Source organism: Lissotriton helveticus, chromosome 2_1 (genome assembly GCF_964261635.1).
Source record: "Lissotriton helveticus chromosome 2_1, aLisHel1.1, whole genome shotgun sequence".
NCBI classification, from domain to species: Eukaryota; Metazoa; Chordata; class Amphibia; order Caudata; family Salamandridae; genus Lissotriton; species Lissotriton helveticus.
The window spans coordinates 1,810,597,093-1,810,622,794 of NC_136059.1; positions in this window are offsets into that span (position 1 = coordinate 1,810,597,093).

Sequence of the window (25,702 nt, forward strand, 5' to 3'; positions counted from 1 at the left end):
CAGAGCACACCTGCCAGGCTACCCTTGATGACATAAACAGGCCATTGTTATGGCACCTGCACTTGGTAATTTTGACTCCTCACAAAAATCAATTCTATGTACTGATGCAAGCAGCAAAGGGTTAAGGGTGTCTTTAGTGCAAGTGGTTGATTGCATTGAAAGAATAGTAGTATTTGAGAATACCTACTCAACTATTAAAAGGGAAGCACTTGGATGTTATTGGGCTATCACTCATTTCAAACTTATTTTATGGGGCCTTCCTTTCATGGTTAAATCTGTCCATAAACCTCTAACGTATATTTTCTCTGCCAAAGAAAGAGAACACTCTACCCCCATATAGCTAAATGGATTTTAGGTCTGGAGAGTCATCATTTAAAATTGGCTTCAATCAAGGATTGATGTATTTGGTGAGTAACCTGTGTTACAAATAACAAAAACAGTTAATTCTAAAAAAGAAAAATGGGTTGAGTGTTACAATAGTGATCCTGTCGTTACAATGTTAAAAGAGAGGATTGTCCATGGCTGGCCCCTAAATCCAGCGGTCTTCCTGAGATCATACGAGGATATTGGGAAATGAGACATAAATTGTATTTTCAAAAATACATGCTTTTGAGAGGGGAAAATGTGTTCCTCCTAGAGGTCTTTCGGAAAGGATCGTTGATTTGGTGCACAAAGTCCAATTGGGGCATAGTAACACTAAATCCAAAGTGCGTGCAATGTATTGGTTTCCTGGAATGGATAATCGGGTGGAAAATAAAGTGAAATAGTGTGTTACATGTTCACTGAGTGATAAAAGCAGACACGTAAGGAAAGCACCATTGTCCCATGTAAGTGTGCCAGCTAAACCATAACACAAACTTGGTCTTGACATAATGGGTCCTCTCAATTGTTCGTTATGGTCTAGAAAATGTATGATTGTATTGGTGGGTTACTTTTTACGCTGGATAGGGATTAAAGTGGTCAATCATGTCACTACCCAGGACATCATCAATTTTCTGTCAGACTCTTTTTGGATTGAGGTAATGCCTTGCACCATCATAACAGATAATGATGTCCAGTTTGCGTCAGAAAAAAAATAAAGGATTTTTTGAAGGCCAATGGACAAGTAGAGAGGGTAAATCGAATGTTAAAGGAATGATTTCAGTCTGCACAATTCTCTGGAATACCAGTTGACATTGCTGGAAGAAATGACTTTGGTCATATCATATTGCCCCTCTGTTACTGGAATTGCGCCTTTTACTATGTTTAAAGGCATATTGCTGGAAAATAACTGTCTCCCAATTGGATGGGTGGTGGAGAATCTACATGGGTTCACCGTGATGAGGTAAGTGGGTGTATCAAGTGCCATCAAATGGGGTACAAAATAGGTATGGCAGGAAGCATTCAGTGGAAGTTGGAAGATGGGTGATTGGGTTGAGTCTCCTGATGGTGTTGCAAGCAGAAACAGTGTTTATTCTAAGCCAATACAAATAGGTAAGGCCAATACCAATGTGGTGGCACTAGAGGATGGCAGATTGTGGAATATGGACAGAATCTTATGTGTAAGGATACTACCACAGAGAGAAACTGTGTCCTTGATAACACCTCACTCTTTGGTTATGAGCAACAGGAATTGGCCCATGTGTCCGTCATCACTACACTCCAGGGTGGTATAAAGACTATGTTTTCCACTAACATTTTCATGGGATTGAGATGTGTGGTGATTGATATCACTTTTCACTATGCACAATTTAATAGACACAGTATTATTTATCAGATCCCATGTACTCATGATAAAATATACCTGTATTGTATCACTTTCCGTTATGCACAATTTATTTATGTAACAGTATCTATATGGTGCTGTGTGTTCCTGATGTTATTTAACACATATTATTTTGTATTGGTTACTTTGGTTTATCACATTTTCCCCCCTTTTTTTCCTTTACCATGGAATGCTCCTTATTGGAGTGTTCTTGTTGGTGACAGTTATTGAGGTTCAAAACACACAAGATAATGGACGGAATATAGCACAATGGCAAAACATTCACCCCCAGTCACAGATCTGGGTTTAATCCATAGTTATTTTGCTCACCAAGCCACCCCAGTTCAGACATGGCCATATGCAAATCGGTCTTGACCCTGTGCCTCATGGGAACAGTCCTGCCCAAACTGCCAAGCCATGTCTTCCCTGGACCGGAATCAAGCATCCTAGGACCGGTTTCTGCCTATCAGCGGTCTACAGCCAAGATAGCTTGACTCCAGTGGCTTAGTGAGCACAAAACCCACGTCTGAGCATGCCCTTCCCACATAGGGTGAACGGCAAGACACACAAGATGATGGACGGATTGTTGCAAAATGGGAAAACATTCACCCCCAGTCACAGATCTGGGTTTAATCCATCGTTATTTTGCTCACCAACCCACCCCAGTTCAGACATGGCCATATGCAAATCAGTCTTGACCCTGTGCCTCTTGGGAACAGTCCAGCCCAAACTGCCAAGCCATGTCTTCCCTGGACCGGAATCAAGCATCCTAGGACCGGTTTCTGGCAATCAGCCGTCTTCAGCCAGTATAGCTTGACTCCAGTGGCTTTGTGAGCACGGGACCCACATCTGGGCATACCCTTCCCACATAGGGTGAACAGCAAAACACACAAGATGATGGACGGAATGTTGCACAATGGCAAAACATTCACCCCAGGTCACAGATCTGGGTTTAATCCATCGTTATTTTGCTCACCAAGCCACCCCAGTTCAGACATGGCCATATGCAAATCAGTCTTGACTCTGTGCCTCACCAGAACAGTCCAGCCCGAACTGCCAAGCCATGTCTTCCCTGGACCGGAATCAAGCATCCTAAGACCGGTTTCTGGCTATCAGCCGTCTTCAGCCAGGATAGCTTGACTCCAGTGGCTTAGTGAGCACGGGACCCACGTCTGGGCATACCCTTCCCACATAGGGTGAACAGCGAAACACACAAGATGATGGACGGAATGTTGCACAATGGCAAAACATTCACCCCAGTCACAAATTTGGGTTTAATTCATCATTATTTTGCTCACCATGCCACCCCAGTTCAGACATGGCCATAAGTTAATCAGTCTTGACCCTTTGCCTCATGGGAACAGTCCAACCCGAACTGCCAAGCCATGTCTCCCCTGGACCGGAATCAAGCATCCTATGACCGGTTTCTGGCGGTCAGCAATCTTCAGCCAGGATAGCTTGACTCCAGTGGCTTAGTGAGCACGGGACCCACGTATGGGCATACCCTTCCCACATAGGGTGAAGAGCAAAACACACAAGATGATGGACGGTATGTTGCACAATGGCAAAACATTCACCCCCAGTTACAGATCTGGGTTTAATCCGTTATTTTGCTCACCAAACCACCCCAGTTCAGACATGGCCATATGCATATCAGTCTTGACCCTGTGCCTCACGGGTACAGTCAAGCCCGAACAGCCAAGCCAGGTCTTCCCTGGACCAGAATCAAGCATCTTAGGACCGGTGTCTGGCTATCAGCCATCTTCAGCCAGGATAGCTTGACTCCAGTGGGTTAGTGAGCTTGAGACCCACGTCTGGGCATACCTTTCCCATGCTCTCCATGCCACTGGAATCAAGCTATCCTGGCTGAAGAGGGGTGAATCCCCGAAACCGGTCCTAGGATGCTTGTTTCTAGTCCAGGGAGAACCTGATCTGGGTTGAATCCATCGTTATTTTGCTCACCAAGCCACCCCAGTTCAGACATGGCCATATGCAAATCATTCTTGACTCTGTGCCTCATGGGAACAGTCCAGCCAGAACTGCCAAGCCATGTCTTCCCTGGACCGGAATCAAGCATCCTAGGACCGGTTTATGGCTATCAGCAATCTTCAGCCAGGATAGCTTGACTCCAGTGGGTTAGTGAGCTTGAGATCCACGTCTGGGCATACCTTTCCAATGCTCTCCATGCCACTGGACTCAAGCTATCCTGGCTGAAGAGGGGTGAATCCCCGAAACCGGTCCTAGGATGCTTGTTTCTAGTCCAGGGAGAACCTGGCTTAGCAGTTCAGGCTGGACTGTTCCCATGTGGCACAGGGTCAAGACTGATTTGCATATGGCTGGGTTCAACTGGAATGGCATGGTGAGCAAAAAAATGGTGGGTTTAGGCCCAGATCTCTGTACTGGGGTGAATGTATGACATTGTGCTGCATTCTGTCCATTTATTTATTTATATGCTTCTATAGCGCCTGAATAGACCCCCGAAGGGGTATCTCCGCGCTCTGCCATACAAAGGAGACCAGCTACTCTGCCCATAGACATTTATAGTGAGTGGTGGGAGGGGAGGGAATTAGATGCTGGAAAAAAGGTACGTTTTCAGGGTTTTTCGGAAAGACAGGTGATCAGTACTAAGTTTTAATGCGAGGGGCAGGGTGTTCCAAAGAACAGGCCCTGTGTACGCTAAGGCCCTGCCTCCTTGCCGAGTTTTTTTAATTTTTGGAACCTTAAGGAGCTGGAGGTTGCTTGATCGTAGTGAACGTCCAGGAACATAAGGGAGGAAGGCTGAGGTGAGAAATTTCGGTCCTTTCCCCATCAGGCACTTGTGAATTGTACACAGGATTTTGAATTTGGTCCGCAGTCGCACTGGCAGCCAGTGAAGTTCTGTCAGTAGTGGCCGGGAGGGGGTCCTAGATGGAGCATTCATGACTAACCTCGCGGCCGTATTCTGGACCACCTGAAGTTTGTTAAATTGGCCTTCATTAGCTGACAAAAGAAGGCCATTACAGTAGTCCAGTCTACTAACGATCAGAGCCTGGACCAAGGTCTTTCTGTGGTGATCTGGGAGAAAAGGAAACACCCTTCTCAGCAAAGAAATGACCCCGAAACAGGTGCCAGCAACCTGGTTGACGTGTTCTTTAAAGGTCAGAGACTGATCAAACAGCACTCCCAGATTTCTTATGGTCTGTTTGGGAATAGGGGCAGGTCCTAGTTCAAGCGGCCACCACTCATTGGACCATAGTGTTACTGCTTCCCCATAGAGTACAACCTCTGTTTTGGTCACGTTGCACTGTAAGCAGTTCTTTGTCATCCATCTGGAGACTGCCCTCATGCCTTCTGCGAAAGTTCTTTGTAAAGCAGGAGAGAAGGTCTTAAAAGGGAACAGAAGTTGGGTGTCGTCGGCGTAGGACACCGGTATAAACCCAAAGGATCTCACCAAGTCAGCCAGGGGGGCCACGTACACATTAAACAATGTGGGGCTTAGGCATGAGCCCTGTGGCACACCCCTGGTGAGCTCCCTAGCGATGGATTTATGGGAGCCCAATCGGACTTCCTGAGAGCGACCCGAAAGAAAGCTCGCCATCCATCAACTGTTGTTTTTGTATTTGTCACCCCGAGTAGGACGGGTGTGCTCAGACGTGTGTCCTGTGCTCTCTATGCCACTGGAATCAAGCTATTCTGGCTGAAAAGGGGTGAAACCCCAAAACCGGTCCTAGGATGCTTGTTTCTAGTCCAGGGAGGACCTGGCTTGGCAGTTCGGGCTGGACTGTTCCCATGTGGCACAGGGTCAAGACTGATTTGCATATGGTTGGGTTCAAACTGGAATGGCATGGTGAGCAAAAAAACTGTGCTTTTAGGCCCAGATCTCTGTACAGGGGTGAATGTATGACATTGTGCTGCATTCTGTCCATCAACTGTCGTTTTTGTAGTTATTGAGATTGTCAGTTGGGGCTACTTGAGGCTGTGACAAGAATAAACTTATCTTAAATGGACTGTTATTTGGAGTATTTTTAACAAAAATGTAGGCCTGGTGGTATAGTGAAAGTAGTTAAAGTCTGAATTGTAAGGACAAAACACAGTGGGATCGGTATTAAAAACCTTGCATTATGATACCACTTCTCATTAACATTATGAGCAACAATGAACTGTTTTAATGTTTTTCTTTGATTGTTATTGTGCAGGGCAAGAGTATTTCTTTTATCTTTAAAGCTACAGCTAACTGGGGGATTTTTTGCATACAGTGTGGGATTGTGCTGGTCTGGTGAGATTTTGGACAGGAGTGTGGAACTGTTTGTCGGAGGTGCTGGGTTGGGACCTCCCCCGTACCCCTAAATTATGCCTACTTCATGTCCTCAAAGGGGTTGGGGGTAGCATCTATAAGAGACACCTACTTCTGCTGGGCCTTACGGTGGCGAAAAGGGATGTGGCTCAGGCGTGGAAGGACCCCAGAGCTCCCAAAGTGATTGTGTGGAAAAAGTGCCTAGACTTCTGTATGGGTCTGGAGCGGCCGATATTTGAGGCCAGAGGCTGCCCCACAAAACATTATAAAATCTGGAAAAGATGGGCGGACTACAGGGGTCTGTGGCTGGAACCTCCGGCACCGACTAGAGATGTTGAAGGGGCGGATAAGACGGGCACATGAGGGTGATGTTTAATACCTTATTGTCATGTATGTACACTTGATACAGTACGGGAGAGACGCCGTGCAGGGGATAAGTAGGGGAGGGGGGGTCAGGGAAGTTGGGGTAAGGGGCTGGGGGTTGGGGGTTTCTTTTCTATATTACTGTAAACTGAATCGCTGATTATGCTGTACTGTATTTGCCGCAGTTCCTCCGGGGTACGGAGAGCTGTATCTTTTATGCGATTTGTCAATAAAAAGAGTTGTTAAAGCTACAGCTCATCAATCACCATATATAAGAATTCCTGCAAACTCCCAGTAAAAAAAGAAGAAAATACCAGCTTCAGGTGGGAAAGAAAGAGGTCTCATGGGGTCATGAATTTCACTAATCGGGAGTCTGAGGTTGGTGCACAAAATTTGTTAGGGGACGCCTGGGAGGTATGTCACACTCCTGGCAGTTCACTAGAGTCACCCAACCCTTTTCTTGTGGTGCCTTTGCATTCATGAGGCATCACCAAACTGAATAGGCAAACATTTGTGCCCATGCAACGGCTGATGGGGTGATCCCTTGTCCGAGCTGATAATGACATGTGATGTTGCTTTTGATTCTGTCATGGACTGCATCTCTACCTTGTTGTTGACCTTGTGGGAGACACCACTGCTCCTAATGCCACGGCTATGTTCATGCTGCACAATTCCTCACTCAGGTGCTGGTGCCAAAGCAGGCTCCTTTCACTCTTCCACCTACATCTGTGGGATGAATCACAGTGTTTTGTGCTCTCTGCGCCCTCTACACATTGGAAGAAGCTGCAAGGGAAGCACGACACAAGGCTTCAGAGATCCAGTGCTCTGGTCCTCCTCCTCTGGACCTTAGTTACAGGGAGTGTTGTAGTGCTCCACAGTATTACTGGGCACAGGCCCGTCCCTGGGCAAATGCAAGGTTAGAATTTAGGGAACGCTAGGCACTTTGGTGTATGCTCTAGCCTAGAGATCCCAGATGAGGGGAAGGTGCACCATGCCCACCACTTCAATTGATTGCTGGCCTATCTCTTGGGTTAAATAAGAATCCACTATGCATGCTAGTAATATTCTTGGGTTGGTGTTCTCAAGGACTCTCCAGGCAGCCTGCTCTTGAGAAGCCAGAACAAAAGCTGGTTACTTGGCCCCGTAACACCAATTTCAATGAGGTGTGACCTGTCTTGTTTCTTGTGGCACACACTTGATTCCAGGAGTGTTCATTTTAGGCTATCTGGCTCAAAGTGTTTGTGATTTTCAGCTGCTGATTCAACAACTGCTCTCTTGCTCTGATGACAGAGAGCTTATGTCCTGCCATCTCGCCCTCTCAACTCCTGAAAGCCCGCTGCTCAAGGCTCCTTTGAAGCACCTAGGATCTTCTACTCTGTTTGGGCACCTCCTGTTATTTCTTCTTTGACCAGGGTCTTACTCAGCAGCAGCAGTGGCAATCATGGCAGCTTACCTTCTCTGTTTGCTCTGCTCAGGATACATAGCCTCATGCAAGTTTGCAGGGCAGATGTGTGTCCAGCAGGAGTTACCCGGCCTCCCTTTTAGGGTCACCTTCACCACAGTGTCAATGTACAGACGTTTCAGGGAAATCCTTCCGTCCAAAGTCCCCAGCATGTGTACATTTTGCTGGTCATCAGAGGGAGTGAGTGACAGTACCACTGACCCTGGAGACAGAGTCCATTGCATCTAAGTAAATACTGGTGTAGTGTGTCCCACTACTCCAGACAGTAGTTCATCCATGAAGGATCCATCTGTCATTGGCTACACACAGAATCCAGTGCTTCACAAGGCCTCTCCCATGTGTAGGGTATTTTGGTAGGGGTGAAAACTTTCAGAAAGTGGGCACCTCTGCCTAATCCAAAGTGTGCAAACCATTCACTCAAATGCTTGGTTTGCATGCTTGGCAGGAGACAGTTAGCAGGCCCATCAGAATTACACGTGTTTTACTTTGGCTCGGAATTTTTGACTGATGTCAGCAGCCAAATATATCTGCTGAAAATACACCCAAAAATGAAGAATTTATCAGAGGATTAAGACCCTGAATTATCCACACCCCAGAAATTCTTCACTTTGTTGTGGACACTTAGTCCAACTTGTAATGGGTGGGATTTCCCCACCTCTGAACTTACAGGTACCCCAGTATGATTAAATAGGGGTTGGTTATATCTGGTTCATTTTCTTGTACACTCATAATAAGCGTCATCAACTTCCCAATTTGCTGCACAGGCATCTACAGCACAATGCTGCTACATTTTCTCTGTGGTAAATCTGGAACACCAATTCTGTACTTACCCAAACAACACATACTACTTTACATGCAAACTACACAAACCAATACCCTACTCATCCACATATGCATGTACCAATATGCCTCCCTGCGTGACTTTACTGCACTTGGAGGCCACATTAGTGGCAGCAACGCAGTAAATGAGCACTATGTGCTCTTAAAGAATCTGCCCTACCTCACAGACTGGCCTCCTACGTCTTCTGATCAAAGAGGACTTAGCAGCACAAGCATACATCGTGAGGAAGCCATGAATTTCTAATCGTCCCAAACACAGATGAAAACTTTCTCTGGCGTGACAACGTCACTTTGAAAGTCACAGTTGACCGATCTAAGAACCCAACCTACTCTTCACTCCCTCAGAAGATCTCCTAAACTCTTCTGTGTGTTCCTAAACTAGTTGAAGATAAGAAATTCTGAGAAACAACAACTTTGTCCTCCGTGTATTCTTAGTCCGAAGGGTTGTCCATCACGTTTAAAAAACTTGCATTTCCTTTTTTCAACTAGATTTGTTTTGGTACCCATCTTATTATTGAAGTGCAAAACACACTACTGCATTTTTTTTGCAGAACCGCTATGATATGCTATTACGTAAATAAACATATGAATTAAAAGGGCCAAGACAAGCACATCGTTTTTATTTTTGCTTTTGAAAATCACAGTCGACACCATTGGATTAGATAATAAAATCTGAGCCAGAATAAGCAAATTAACCTACTTCCTTTTCCATTGCAGCGACTAGAGGTTAGTATTACAGAGAGAGAACATTGGCAAGAGAGTGTCCACTCATGTCCCTAGGGTGTTACCCCATGCCAGTCAGATAATCAATTTGCTCTTGTATTTGATTACTGAAGAAGGCAGAGGGGCCCTGGCCGTGCACTCTCATGAAACTTCCCAGGGTACTCTTTGAAAGGGGGCATGGAAGCATAATGGATCCCCCAGGTTCCCTGAGTAGCCTACACCTGTTCTTTGAGAGGGAACTGCTGGCCTACTGTTATGGGGGCCCTCGTGAATCCTGTCATGGCTGATAAAAATCTGAATCTCACTGACAACAGGAGGTAAATGGTGTGGACCTGGGACAAAGGGACACTTAGGGCCTTATTCTGACTTTGGCGGTGTGGGAGAGAGCCGCCAAGCCAGTGTCCCTCTGCCACACTTCCAAAGCCATAATGCAACTGCCCACCGGATTCCAACAGGAATCCAAGTCGGGCAGTCCTGCAGCGGCTGGCCCACGGTGGTGCAGTGCTAAGGCTCATAGGAACCGCAATGGAACGCCATTGCACTTTCCTGCAGGGCATAGACTGTTAACTTCATGCCCTGCAGGAACTGGGAGTACATGCAGACAGTGGGGCACACCACGTGCCCACCTGCATGTATCCCCTGGTACAGAGACACCGGGGGTCCTATAGGCCACCCTTTGTTTCCTCACCACCATACTTTTCATGGCATGCTCACCCCCATAAAAACTGTGGTGGTGAGGAAACTCCGAATATGCTTGGCAGTGCCAGTGGCACTGCCAGCCAATTAGGGGCCTCAGACTTCTGCAAGCCACCAGGGATCATTGATCACTGGTGGCAGCAGTGGTCCAATGGTGGTCTGACCGCCCAACTTGTTATAGGGCGGTCAGACCACCACACTGCCACCATAGGTTTGGCAGTCCCCTGGATTGCCAAACTCATAATATGGCTGTTAGACTCCATACATAAATAAAGCCCGTGCACAAATACAAGTATATGCAGTGGTGAAACATAATTTATTTGTCCGTCCATCACTTTTAATACCTTAATATCTCCATATGTCACCAGGATATAGTGGCCTGTTTATAGTTAAAAATAAATTTTCTTTCTACCTAGCCTTAACTTAAATTCCCACCCACTGTACTTAGTAACAAAAAATCTACACTCGGTAGAGCGATATTTTAATAAACAGTATATCGGTCACGCGACATAAAGTCAGACGATATTTGTGTGATTGTTATTCTGGATGAGAAAGTTGAGGGCATTGCTGAAATACGGCGTTTCTGACTCACCCAGCCATTCGCCACAAAGACCATAATGAGGATCACCCAGATCACACTTCAAGTGATGCCAGCATGACTGAAGTGTCCTGTGCCACTGGGACACCAGTGAAGGTGACAGCAGCAGGGCCAGGAGAATAAAGTGATTCACCGACTGTAACACAAATAAAAGATGAAATGTTTCCTTCCTTAATCTCAGGTTTTATCAAGCCGTGTCCCAGACCAGGCTGCACATTTTATTAGTGTGATTAAGCTGTCTGGACAACATTTAAATTGTATTGTGCAAAGGGCAGCTGGAAAGTGATGATTCATTCATCAAATCATTAAAAAAATTCAATGGAAGCACAACAGTCAAAAAGGAAAGATACACGCAGAACCTGTCTAAAAGATGAATTATCCATTTACTGCAACCTGCAAAATGAAACGACCTGCAGCCTCTTCCCTCGCTCCTTAACTTCTTTGGAAATACTTAGGCATTATACAATTTTTATGTAAATGCACACTGTGCGATTTTCCTGCCACAAAATTCTCATCACTTAACAGTTGCTTTATCTGAACAATGCAAACAAATTAACACAATGCTGAAGTTGGCCAGTCTTCCAACTGGTAGATATCATTGCAGGCGTCAAACTGTACCGTGAAAGCGATCTGAGGAAAAGTTATCATCTTTAGAACATTTACTAAACAGTAACACTAGTCATGGTACTAAGTAGTGTAAAAACCACACAACATAGGTCATATTTACAGTGAAGTGACGGAGTGCAGCGTTAGCCTCCCTGGCTTAACGCCGCACACCGCCACTTTAGAAACGCATATTTAAAACTATATGGTGCAGCCCTGCGTTTCCCCCTGCACTAGCGCTAAACTTAGCAGGCTAGCGCCATCACAGGCACCCTTGCACCAAAGTGCAAGGGAGTCTGCATTAAGGGAAAGATTGTTTATGAACAGGAAGGTCTCCCGTCCTGCACATAAACAATCTTTAAATTATGTTTTCTAACTTTTATGTGTGCTGCTTAATGCAGTACACATAAAAGTTGCAAAATGTAATTGTTTATGTGCATGAAAGGACACCTTGCAGCACATAAAGAATCAATGGCAATTTGCTGTTTCTATGTGTGCTGCACAATGCAGCACACATGAAAACAGCAAAAACAAGGCTAAATAAAGCATTTTTCTTCGCTTTGCCTGTTTCAGACGAGGTTTTCACAGGTCTTAATTTTGGCGCTGCCTCCTATTTGCGTCACCCTTTTAAATAGGGAGCGGCATTATATTCAAAGGGTGTTGCGGTGGAATGATGCAAGAAGAACAATTGGTGAACAGATGCAGAACAATGTCATACATTCACCCCAGTACAGAGATCTGGGCCTAAATCCATTGATTTTTTGCTCACCATGCCATTCCAGTTTTGACCCAGCCATATGCAAATCAGTCTTGACCCAGCGCCCAATGCGAACAGTCCAGCCCAAACTGCCAGGCCAGGTCCTCCCTGGACTGGAAACAAGCATACTAGGACCGGTTTCGGGCTTTCAGCCCTCATCAGCCAGGATATCTTGACTCCAGTGTCATGGAGAGCACAAGACCCATGTCTAGGCATACCCGTTCCACTCGGGGTGACAAATGCAACAAGAACAATTGATGGACAGAATGCAAAAAAATATCACACATTCACCCCAGTACAGAGATCTGGGCCTAATCCATTGTTTTTTTGCTCACCATGCCATTCCAGTTTGGTCCCAGCCATATGGATTCAAGTGAGCCTGGCTGATGAAAGCTGTTACCCAGAAACCGGTACCAGGATGCTTGTTACAGGTTTAGGGAAGACCTGGCTTGGTAGTTGCGGCTAGACTGTACCCATGAGGCACACGGTCAAGACTGATTTGCATAAAGCTGGGTCTGAACTGGTGGCGAAGAGAGCTAAAGAATGATGATGGATTCAACCCAGATCTGTGACTGGGGGTGAGTGTCTGAAAAGTTTCAGCACTCCACCCATTATCTCTTTGTGTTGGCTTTGTTCGCCCTAAGTTGGCAGGGTATGTCCAGACGTGGGTCCCTTGCTCACATTGCCACTGCATTCAAGCTAGCCTGGCTGCTGAAGGGTGTTACGCAGAAACCGGTCCCAGTATGCTTGTTTCTGGTTCAGGGAAGACCTGGCTTGGCAGTTTGGGCTGGACTGTTCCCATGAGGCACAGGGTCAAGAATGATTTGCATAAAGCTGAGTCTGAACTGAGGTGGCAAAGTGAGCTAAAGAATGATGATGGATTCAACCCAGATCTGTGACTGGGGTGAGTGTCTGAAAAGATTCAGCACTCTGTCCATCGTCTCCTTGTCTTTGCTTTGTTCGCCCTAAGTTGGTAGGATATGCCCAAACACTTTGCCACTGGATTCAAGCTCGCGTGGCTGCTGATGGGTGTTACCCAGAAATTGGTCCCAGGATGCTTGTTTCCGGTTCAGGGAAGACCTGGCTGGCAGTTCAAGCTGGCCTGTTCCCATGAGGCACAGGGTCAAGACTGATTTGCATAAAGCTGGGTCTGAACTGAGGTGGCAAAGTGAGCTAAAGAATGATGATGGATTCAACCCAGATCTGTGACTGGGGGTGAGTGTCTGAAAAGTTTCTGCGCTCCGTCCATCGTCTCCTTGTGTTTGCTTTGTTCACCCTAAGATGGCAGGGTATGCCTAGACGTGGGTCCCTTGCTCAGTTTGCCACTGGATTCATGCTAGCCTACTGATGAAGGGTGTTTCCCAGAAACCGGTTTCAGGATGCTTGTTTTCGGTTCAGTGAAGACCTGGATTGGCAGTTCGGGCTGGACTGTTACCAGGAGGCACAGGGTCAAGACTCATTTGCATAAAGCTGGGTCTGAACTGAGGTGGCAAAGTGAGCTAAAGAATGATGATGGATTCAACCCAGATCTGTGACTGGGGGTGAGTGTCTGAAAAGTTTCTGCGCTCCGTCCATCGTCTCCTTGTGTTTGCTTTGTTCACCCTAAGATGGCAGGGTATGCCTAGACGTGGGTCCCTTGCTCAGTTTGCCACTGGATTCATGCTAGCCTACTGATGAAGGGTGTTTCACAGAAACCGGTTTCAGGATGCTTGTTTTCGGTTCAGTGAAGACCTGGATTGGCAGTTCGGGCTGGACTGTTACCAGGAGGCACAGGGTCAAGACTGATTTGCATAAAGCTGGGTCTGAACTGAGGTGGCAAAGTGAGCTAAAGAATAATGAAGGATTCATCCCAGATCTGTGACTGGGGTGGAGGGGGGTTGTCTGGAATGTTTCAGCGCTCCGTCCATCGTCTCTTTGTGTTTGCTTTGTTGCGGGGGAATGCCCACCGCAACACCCATTGCCCTCCCCTTTCACGCTAAGTACTGCATGAAAGGGTACCTTATTGACAAGGTAGTGTTAAGCCACGTTAAGTGGCTTAACGCGGCCTTGTAAATAAGGCATAGACCTTATCGCCATCACAACGTCACTTAAAGGGGCGTTGTGGTGGTGATAGGGGCTTGTAAATATGCTCCCAAGGCTGTTGTGTATCAGATGTACAGTTGCAATTGGGCAGGGGTTGGCTGTTTTGCGAACGGTATGCAGACATCAGTGCTTAATTTGTAAAAGAATAAGTGCCATTACCCAAAGTTCTGTTTAGAAGTGCGGCCTGTGCAACTAAATGTCGGCGAGCTGAATACTTAAGCTGGGCAGTCCCAAATGCACTTCATGCCTCTTTAATCCTCTACCAGACACTCCCTGCCACTTTATCTCACTCCTGCAGCAGTGGCAAAACTATAGCCCCTGCAGAGCATGTGGGAATGGGGAATAGGGGCCCTGAGTTCCAAGGGGTCCCTCCCCCACTGTGCACTGTGCACGGGCAGCTCTTGACTCTGTCATGTCATGTCTCTCATGTTCTTTGTAGGCAGGTCCTTCTCAAGTTTCATTACGCCACTGTCCTACAGGTTAATGCTTTGTAGCTTTGTGCCTGTTTTCCGTGTTTCTCTTCTTTTGTATGTCCGCTTTGAGCTTTTTTCCTTCTGTTGCACTCAGTAAATGTTCGATGCAGAAAAATAAGTGCTGGTCCCCAAAAATTAGTGCTGGCGGCCCCCACAAACAACAACCGACTCAATGTAAGCACTTTGCAAGCGTTCATTAACAGCAAAGGTCTGACCATCGTGGATGTATTGTACTATCTTCATCGTGCATGATTGATTTAGCAGCTAGATTGCAGCCTTTGCTGATTTCCAGAGATCACACGTAAAATTTGCATAAGGAATCTTCAACCTTCACGCCGGTAATGGTGACACTCAACACTACATCACCAGGAAATAAGCAAGAGGTAACATAAGTAGGAGAAAGATCTAGTTGATGTTTTATTAGGACAAACCACGAAACGCCCTGCTATGAAGCCTCAAAACAGCTCCAACGCTCACTAATGTTTCCTTCAAGATAGGTAGCAGTGCACGTGCTCCCATCAGCCTGTAGGCACCCAATGTGTAGGCAGTTCCTGTGCTGTAGGATGTCTTGGGCTCCAGGAGTTTGGTTAAACTCTTTTTCTGTACTATCGTGCTGTATTTTAAGGATTGGGGTATTCACGATGACTAGCAGCCTGCACGCTTTTTGAGCTATTCGAAGTCGAAATATTAGATTCTTGAGAAGATTAACCTTGAAAAGCCTAAATGGTAGGTACTTAGGTGAGCCGGTATGACACACAATTTCTCATTGAGTGAGAATGGCCTCAACATCTCCTCGAAGGCATATGAGCTGCCCTCTAACCTGGGAAACCAAGGCATCTATAATATATAATTGGGAAGGTCTGGCACCTAGTAGTTACAGGAAGACACCCCAACACCTAACAGAATGAATAGGCGAACACTGACACCCACATTCAGCATTGACAGTAGGTCTGTGACATACACAACTTCTTTGATCATAGACCCACAATTCAGGGAAGCAGTGACTGCAGCCATAACCTGGAACCCCTGGCAACCAAGCAAAGCCACAGCAAGGCCATCCCTGCCAAACAAACGTAGTTAAGAAACATCTCTTCCAATTAGAACCATTTTGGCAACATAGCTGGCATGCCGACCATTCTCAGACAGCTCTGCATAATTTATCCAATTGCTCTTTGCATTCTGGGACTCATATATACAATCTTAAATGTACAACTTGATAGGCACCCTTAAAAGTTCTCAGAGCTACGAAAATAAAACTGTGGTATGTCATTGGCGACCATAGCAGACAGATGACAATTTGGCAGCTAAGTAGAAGCAGCTTCCCACCCCTCCCCACACAAACCCACTAATTATGCAGGTGATTACATTGCACTTTAAAATAATGTTGAATGACGCGTGGAAGACTCAGGAAAATTGAATTATTAATATTGTTAACAAATGTTAAATACAGCAGGTTTTTTATGTGGGCCCTGTAAACACATAGGCAATGTTACGTTCATTTTCTCATCATACCATGGGTAAGGGTCCACTGTCTAATAGAGAATAGTACTGCTCACTTCTCGTCGTGACGGTTCAGAACATGTATGAGGGTGCGTGCCTGAGCAGCAGCACTATATCACAGTAAGCGAACTGCTGTCCCGGGTAGCTGCCAAATAGGCATGTGTCATGTGTTACACAATCAGCCACTCTGGCATGTGTTGTGTTGCATTATTGGATTAGTAGTTTCGGTTTTAAAATTGCAAGAGAGGACTCAAAAATGCCAGTATTCAAGGTGATGATCCATAAAAGCCAAGACTGACTGAAGGTGTCAAATGTCAGCTACACATTAAAAAGCGTGTCATGAACGCTTTCTATCTTCACATTACGTTGTGGGGCGGGGTGAGCCTGAATTAAGCTACTTCTAAATTTAGTGTTAGACCTTCTTAGCCTTAGGGTGGTGGTCCCCAAATTCAGTTGCCTATTTTCTCTATATTCTTGCTGCAATTTTCTTTTTCTTTTTGCCTTAGGTCTCTGTGCACTTTACCACTGCTAACCCATTCTAAAGTGCTTGTGCTCACTTCCATAAACATGGTAAAATTGGCTTACAGCCAACTGGCACATTTTAATTGCTTCTATCATATACCCAGGGTACATAAATTAAATGATACTATTGGGCTTGCAGCTCTTTTTGTGCAACCCACTTAAGCAGCACTTTAAAGCATGTTTCAGTCCTGCCAGCCTGAATGCAGTATTAAACTGCCAAATCAGCTTTGCAATATAACCCCCTTGCCAAACCTTAAACTTCCCTTTTATACAATACAAGTATCCTCTATGGTAGGGCCTAGGCAGCCCATAGGCAGGTGTGCATTTTCATTAAAAGGTTGGATATATATTTTTAAGTATTGCATCTCCTGGTAGTGAAAAACTCCTAAATTCATTTTTTACTACTGTGAGGCCTACCAATCCTATATGATAACATTGAGTTGCATGACATTAAATATGTGCTAACTTTGATTGAGGACAGATGAGCATTTCATTTTTGGTATATATGAAATTGTAATTAATAATCTTTGTTTAATGGTAAAGGTGGATATTAAATTACAACTTTGAAAATGCCATGTTTAGAAAGTTATATTGTTCCTCCCCTTACCCATTTTATGCCTGCAACCTGTCTTAGATCACATAACTGGGTGAAGTTAGCAGTTAGACTTTCTGAATTCCCATCAAATGGTCTCACATTAGAGGGATTAGATGTGCTCAATGGAACACCTGCTATCAGGATGGGGGTGTTAGCTAGGCATAGCCCCACTTGCAATGGATGGGCTCTGCTCTGCCTTTACTCAAAGGGAGTGTTACCATTGCATTCTTCCTGCAGCTAACTTCGACCCAGGGCAGTAGAGTCAGGAAATTCCAAACCCTCAAAGAAAACCTCTAGAAACTTCTCCTATTTCAGAGAGAGCATTAGGTATAAAAGTACATAGATCATAGACCCACTCTTTAGTTCATTTTCTGGACCTGCAGAAGGACCCTCAGAGGACTGCCTGCTTCTGTGGACTGCTGTGTAGTCCACAAGACTCCTTTTCGGCACCTGAAAAGACAGCTTTGCTCTTTGGAGCCTACCTTGATTCTCCAGAGGCCTGCCCTGCTGCTTGAGCCCTACTACATCTCTTGAACCCAGGACAACCAGAGCATTTCATGTTTGGTATATATGAAATTGTAATTAATAATCTTTGTTTAATGGTAAAGGTGGATATTAAATTACAACTTTGAAAATGCCATGTTTAGAAAGTTATAATGTTCCTGCCCTTACCCATTTTATGCCTGCAACCTGTCTTAGATCACATAACTAGGTGAAGTTAGCGGTTAGACTTTCTGAATTCCTATCAAATGGTCTCACATTAGAGGGATTAGATGTGCTCAATTGAACACCTGCTGTCAGGATGGGGGTGTTAGCTAGGCATAGCCCTACTTGCAATGGATGGGCTCTGCGCTGCCTTTACTCAAAGGGATTGTTGCCATTGCATTCTTCCTGCAGCTAACTTGGACCCAGGGCAGTAGAGTCAGGAAATTCCAAGCACTTCAAACAAAACCTCTAGAAACTTCTCCTATTTCAAGGAAGGCATTAGGTATAAAAGTACATAGATCATAGACCCACTCTTTAGTTCACTTTCTGGACCTGCAGAAGGACCCTCAGAGGACTGCCTGCTTCTGTGGCCTGCTGTGTAGTCCACAAGACTCCTTTTCGGCACCTGAAAAGACAGCTTTGCTCTTTGGAGCCTACCTTGATCCTCCAGAGGCCTGCCCTGCCGCTTGAGCCCTACTACATCTTCTCTTGAACCCAGGACAACCAGAGTGACTCAAAGGGAAAACAACATTTATTACATGAATGGAACCACATGTTCTGTTACCACTCTTGCTTTTACCACGCATATGCCTTTACCACGCATAAGCGTGGTAAAGCTAGTCAGTGCTCTAGATTCAGAGCAGATGGTCGGGGAAAATAGAAGGAACAGGAAGGATTGGGACCTGACTTGGTGAGTAGGGCTGAAAGCCGGGTTTTAGGGCATAGGGTAGGGGGTCAGAACAGTTTTTAGGGCTGGGGGCGGTTTTAGGGCTCAGGGCTGAGGTATTTTTTAGAGTTCAGGGCGGGGTACTTTCCAGGGCTGGGGCTGGGTTTTATGGCTCAGGTATGGGGATTGGGTAGTTTGTAGGGCTGGGGTAGTTTTAGGGCTCAGAATGGGGGGCTGGGGTGTTTATAGGGCTGGGCTTGCAGTCATTTTTAGGGCTGGGGACCGGTTTTATGGTTCAGGGCGGGGGTCTGAGTGTTTTTAGGGCTGGGGCAGGGCTGTTTTCTGTCTGGGCTTTAGGGTTCAGGGTAGGGGCCTGGGGTGTAATCTTTACCACGCATATGCCTTCACCAATCATGATTTTACAACAAAATTAATTGTAAAGGCAATGCTTGGTAAAGGCATGTGTGGTCTAGACACGGTTGAGGTAAATACTGCATTGCTAAGGCATGCTATATAATTGCATGCATTGTTCTGTCATACAACCGACTCAAAGGGCTAGATTGATGACCTACTTTAAGAGTCCCAAGTACATGACAGGCTCCAACCATCTTGAAACTGCACCTGAACTCAGCCTGAGTCAGTCCTGAATCTCCTTGGTTGTGCTGTTGAAGGTGCCCATTTGGACACGTTTGTCAAAGATTCCCTAACTCAGCCTCGCATAATATGCTGTCAAACGTGGGCAGTCAGCCACCATCAGGAGCCCCCCAACACTGCGGAAAGCCACTCGTTCAGATGTCTGTAATAGTGAAGTGTACTTGAAATACTGTGTTAGAAACACTGTAGGTTTTTTAATCATATGTATAAATATGAATACTATAATGTAAAACAGGAGTTTAATGACTGGTGCAAAACTCAGAGATCTTTCTAAGCCAGAGACCTATGGATGACACAAATGGACAGTCAACTATGACCAGTGTCATAGTAAATATTTTGGGGGCCATGGGCAAGAATTGTTTTGGGGTTCCTGTTTAGAACAATTGTAAATTTTATTACACAAATTCTACTAGTTCAAGCCCCATGATGACAAACCATAATGACTTACACATTAGAGATTGAGATACAGAAATAGACAGGAATGAGCTAGAAAAAAGTTCCTTTTCACAAGGGTCCCTGGACAATTGCCCTCCTTTCCCATGTCTTAAAACATCTCTGACAATGACCCACCCCTTTGACCTACAATCTAGCCTTGGCTGTGCCTAAGAGCTGCTTAATCAGCCATTACTGTCAGTTTTGTTTGGTGCAATGTAATATCCGTGATGGAGCAGGGTTTTCTGTATCTCAACTTTGGGTGTAATCATTAAATAATCCCTGCCACTGGTCATTTTTTTTGATCTGTTTATTATACTTTCACATATACAATATACTTGACAGGTGTATACATTTACAGAAGAGCCAATAGGCATCCTTCAAAACAGACACAACAACACAATAAATCAATGTACCAACCCAGGAGTACTAGCGATCTGTCTCTGTAATCAACATTATCCATACCTTCAGTCTAACATATAAATAAAGTCATTCCAAACGTGGAACGCCTACTAATATTAGCTCAGTGTAAATGTATTATGGGTGCACATATTAATTTCATATGTGTAGTACGGAGATTATCCCACTACCAAGTCCAAATGGCAAGATTTCAACCAAACATACATTACAGAACATAGGAACAATAAAACAACCAATTGGAGGGACAGAGGGAAATTGCAGGAATGCCTACATGATTGGGGGGGGAGGGGGGAGTGAACAATAACCATTGCAGTTCTTCTACTTATACATACATACACCTATATATGTATATTATCTGCATACAGGAAAACATTTTGGTTGAGATGTCTGATACATCTTTCACATTCCAGACCACATGTGATACACATTACATCACTTGCTTAGAGTAGTTTTCAGTCAACATGAGGAATGTCAGACAAGTCCTCCACAGTACCCAACCCTTGGAGAGTGCACAGCATTACATTACATACCTCAGAAATGGGGTATTTACAAAGCCCTAATGTGTCTTCTCTCACTAATGAGACTGCCTCAGCTTTGGCCCAGTTTACCATGGAGTATAACAATGCCTTTATTGAAGGGGGTGATCTGCCTTCCATCGGGGAGTAATAAGCCTTTTAGCCACCACCAACCCCAGGTCAATAAATCTCGAGGAGGCTTTAGGCTTCTAGGGAAGATCCCTGTTATACACCCTTCCCATGTTTTTGATAATGTTCTAGCCATACTTGTATTCAGGGAGCAGACCACCTCATCCCAGTACATTTACAATTTAGGTCAGGACCAGAGCATATGCAGCAAATCGGCATCAATCATCTTACATCTTGGGAAGCATGCATCTACCCTGTTGAAATATCTATAAATCTTGTTGGGGGATACGCATGCTCTATGCACTACATAAAATTGTATGCGCCTGAAACGCGCATTTCTGGGGACTTGTCTGGGACTTTCCATTAGGTTGGACCATTCTTTATCTGTATATGACCGCATCATATCTCTTTCCCACTTATTTCTCAAAGGTGTTAAATCTGTCATGGTATGTTCCCAGATAGATTCCGCAAACCACTTTACGAGGTGTCTTCCCGTCCCCATCACATTCATATACTGCATTAGAAGTAACCCTGGGCGTAGTACTACGCTACACTCCCAGAGCGTGCGTAGTTTGCGCTACTACGTGCTACGCAAATTGCACATAGCACTGTGCAAAAATGCGTAGCGTAGCTGGCACTTTTTGCTTGCTCGCGGTCCTCAATGTCAAGTTGCCGACGCGAGCGAGCAAAATCAACATCCCGGCGAGATTCTCAACGCGGGGAGGTCAGGTTTCTCATTGCGAGTGATCCCGTAAGCTTGCGACCGCTCACGATGGGAAACTACCAGTCTGCGTTGAGAAAACTGCCGCTCGAGTACAAATAGCCTCGAGCAGCAGAAAATGACAGCTTGCACTGTGCAAGATGACGTTTGCAATGACTGTACAGTGTGGACAAGCATCCGGCACTGTGCAATCAGTGCGAACAGCATTTTCTCTATCCCACTATGCAGTTCGCGTAGCTATGCATAGCTCGCGTAGTGCAAAGTGCACTTCACATAGCTACATGTAGCACTACTACGCAAACTACGCCCAGGGTAAATTTGAAGCTGCATTGGGGGTTCCTGCGAAATGTCACTCCACCGCGGCCTTAACAAAGCCACCCAGGAAGCATGGCTCAGTAACTGCCCCAGAGGGACGCCCTCCTCCGCAGACAGTGAGAGAAATGGATGCAGCACCCCTGCCATAAACAGATCCCCCAGCGTAGATATATCTGTTCCCTGCCAATCAGCAAGCTCCATCTCCCGGGCATATCCCTCACCTTTCGGCATGCCCAACAATGGAATATCTGGCTCACATGATGTAACATGCCTGGTAAGGCATAGCGCTCTACGAAAGCACTTCTGAGCAACCTGTACCAGAAGAGGAAGCAATTCATGTGATCTATTACACAGTTGGAAAAGAAAAAGAATCCTGTCCAGGGCATGTGGAGGTCCCCGTTCGGCTGTCTCTGCTAGGTGTAATTCCTCTACCCACTTTGCCAGCCAGAGTATCTGGAATGCCAGATAGTAATGTTCAAAATTGGGTAAAGCCGGGGGAGGAGCCTAGCTCGCGACCGAGATGGCCGCGTTTTAGCTCGGCTCCGTTCAACCGCCTGTTTTCTTCGTTTATCCTGTATTTCTCCTGCCCCGGGAAGCCCTCCTTGCTGTGTTTCGGTATTGCAGACGCTTTGCGGACACTTACCCGTTGCTCCGGTGATCCTGGATGTTGTCGATCCTGTGCGGTGGTCCCGCTCGGAGCCTCCGGGGCGGACTGGCCTGGACCTCCCTGCTGCGCCGGGACGTGACGGAGCGCGATGGTCGGCCCTTGCTGGCGCTGTGGATCTGGTTGCGGAGGCTGATGTGCGAATAGGCCGGCTGTGCCCGTTGGCGGACCCGACTGGCCTGGGCCTTGGGGTGCGGACGCTGCCTCCTGCGGGAGAGCCTCCTCATTTATCCGGCTTGGTCCCCCCTTTGTTCCCTGGCCCGGCCATTTTGGATTTTCCGCCCGGGCTCGGAGAACGGGGCCGGCGGCACGAGGGGGCCGACGAACATCCTTCTTCTGGTGGGTCTCCTTCCTGCCTTGGGGCGCCCTGCCGCAGTTCGGCTGACCTCCTTTTGCTTTGGTGTTGCCCCGGCCGGGGCCCCCGACGACCGAGGGCTTGCTGGGCTCCTAAGATGGCGGCCGACCCTGGGAGTCTCTGCCGGGCCTGGGCGAGCACTGGGGGCCCGCCACACGGCCCGGATGTCGGATCTTGTGAAGGGTTTCCTGCACTTCAAGTTGTCCTGGATGCACTATACTCCTGGCGGACTTCCGTGGCTGCGCCTGTTTCCCCTGTGGAGGCGGACCCACTTTTCGAATTGTACGGGCCCCCGTCGTCGGATTTGGCTTCCTCGTTGCAGGGTACGGCTGGTGTGCTCCTGGTCTCTGTGCCTCCGGCGGAGACCGCATCCTTGGGTTGGAGACTCTCCGACGCCCTTCGTCGTCCTGCTTTGTTGCCTCGGCCGCTGGTCTGCGGTCCGTTTGCATCCTGTCCAGGCCTCGATGATCCTTTCTGTTTCTCATCGCGTCGGCTCCCCGGCCGGGGCGCCTGTGCCGACCTAGCTGGCCTTGCCTCGTTGGACCTGTCCTTAGAACTGTGCCTGCGGTGCGAAGGTTGTACCGTAACTTTTTTGTATCCTCCGTATTTTCTTTCACGTTTCTTCTCAGGACTGCCGCTGGATTTACTCCTGAACCCTGTGTCCCTCGTCGTTTGGACTTTGTTTGTTTGGATGATTACAACTTTGGACAAAAGCGGACAGGGCTGAAATTACTTATTATATGCGGTAGTCTCGTTTCTGATCTATGACCGACGTGTGCTGTTGTGATGTTGCGTAACTTCATGGGACTCCTGAAACTTATCCTAATATCGTTAACTTCCCGTGGGCTCTGCCTCTCCCCTTTTCACAGGTGGTGGGATGGTTGCAGATAATACTGTTTTTTCGCCCTCTCCCGTGTGTAATGTTCCCCCCTTTCCCTGGCCCTTCTTTTTTGCCTTTGTTTCTACCTTGTTTCTTTCTTCTATATTTCGGGTTCTATTTAGGGCGACAGGCGCGCTGCTGGGGGGTTGGCCGTAGCCTTCTGCAGGGGTGTAGGGTGGGCTTGTGGGGTGGGTGGGGGGGTCTGTTGCTGTTTTTGGGGGGTCTTTTTCCTCCTTTTTTCTCCCTTTTTGGTTCTATGGCCCTTGTGTATCCCCTCTTTCGGGGCTCTGTCTCGCCGTCTGTCCCCCTGGTGTCTTTCTGGGGTATTTTTCCGGTATCACGATGATTGTGATTTGCTGGGTGTGTCTTCTTTATTTTTAATGTCTATTTAGTACCGGGTTTTTGTTTTCCTGTTTCGTCACCCGGGGGCGGGTGTTTGGGTAAGAGTCCCTTCCTTTTCCTTCTTCCCCTTTCCCTTCCCCCCCCCCTTTTGTGGGGTTCTCTTCTTTTATTGGGGGTACGTTTCGTATTGTTTTTGTATTTGGGTCCTTTTCTGTGCTGTTCGGTGGGACGGGTGGTGGCTGCGGTGGGCGGGCATTGGACGATGTGTGCAGTGGCCTTTCCTCATGTCCTTTGTTTTGACCGGTGCTTATTGGTATGCCTATTTCGTATTTGTTTCTCCTGTTTTTTTTTTTTTTTTTACGATCGCTGTGTTGCTGCCCGCCGCGGCCCCACCCCTCTGGTTTGTCTCTCGGCCCGCCATACTCCTGAACTCCCTAACCCGTCCTTTAAAAAATAAGAAAACTACCTTTCTACTTCTTTTCTCCTGTGACTGCTCTAAGATGCTTGTTATTTCTCCTGTTTCTTTGCCTTTGTATACTGTGATACTCTGTGCATTGCTCCTGAAATTCTGCTCTGTGGTGGCCAGCCCGGTGGGTTGTAGGCCCGTATTTGTGAGCTCTCTCTGTACAATAAAGGTTTTCAAAAAAAAAAAAAAAAAAAAATTGGGTAAAGCCAGCCAGCCCCTTGACCGAGGCAAATAGAGTTTTGTTAAAGCCACCCTGCAACGTGTTTTGCACCAGATAAAGTCCCTCACGACACCCTCCAATGACCGGAAAAAGGACGCCGGCAAATAAATTGGGAGGTTAGCAAAGTAATATAATAGACGTGGCAACATTACATTTTAATCAGTCCTACTCTGCCAATGACTGAGAGGTTGAGCATTTTCCAAAATTCAATTTGGGAATTTAATGCTGTGACTGCTCAGGATATGGTGCCGTCCAGGAGATCCTGATCATCATGATAAATGGGTATACCTTAATATCTGAACACCGACAGGTGCCATGCCACTAACTTCCCATCCACCTCTAAGGGAGAAGCCTCCTTCCCAGGGGTAAAGGGAAACATGCAATACTTACCCCAGTTCACTCCTAGGCTAGATAGTGAAGGAAATAATTCTAATGTGTCCAAAATGACCCTGGGAATTGCCTGTATATCATTAACAAAGAGCAGAATATTGTCTGCATATAACAAACCACATGTAGTCCACCCAGAGGCATTTCCCCCAGCCCATTGCTGATTGCCAAAGTGAAGCACCAAGAGGCTCTATAGCCAAGGTAAAACATTAATGGGGAAAGTGGGCACCCTTGTCTGGTCCCTCTTTCAGTCAATACGTGCTTCGAGAACAACATTCCCATACGGATCCTGACTGCAGGTGCTCTATATAGTAATGTGATTAAGTTCAGCATGTATGGCCCAAAACCAAAAGTGCGAAGTACCTCAAACATAAATGACCATTTGACCTTATCAAACGCTTTTTCTAAGTCCAATACTACACAGCCGGCTGTCGGCCTGTGCGATGCGACGCAGGGCATCACCCTAAACAGTCTACGAATATTCAGAAATGTAAGTCGAGCTGGCACAAAACCTTTCTGGTCCTGATGCACCAAACACGGGATACCAGGCATCAGTCTACCCGCCAATACCCCTGCTAATATTTTATAGTCCCTGTTTA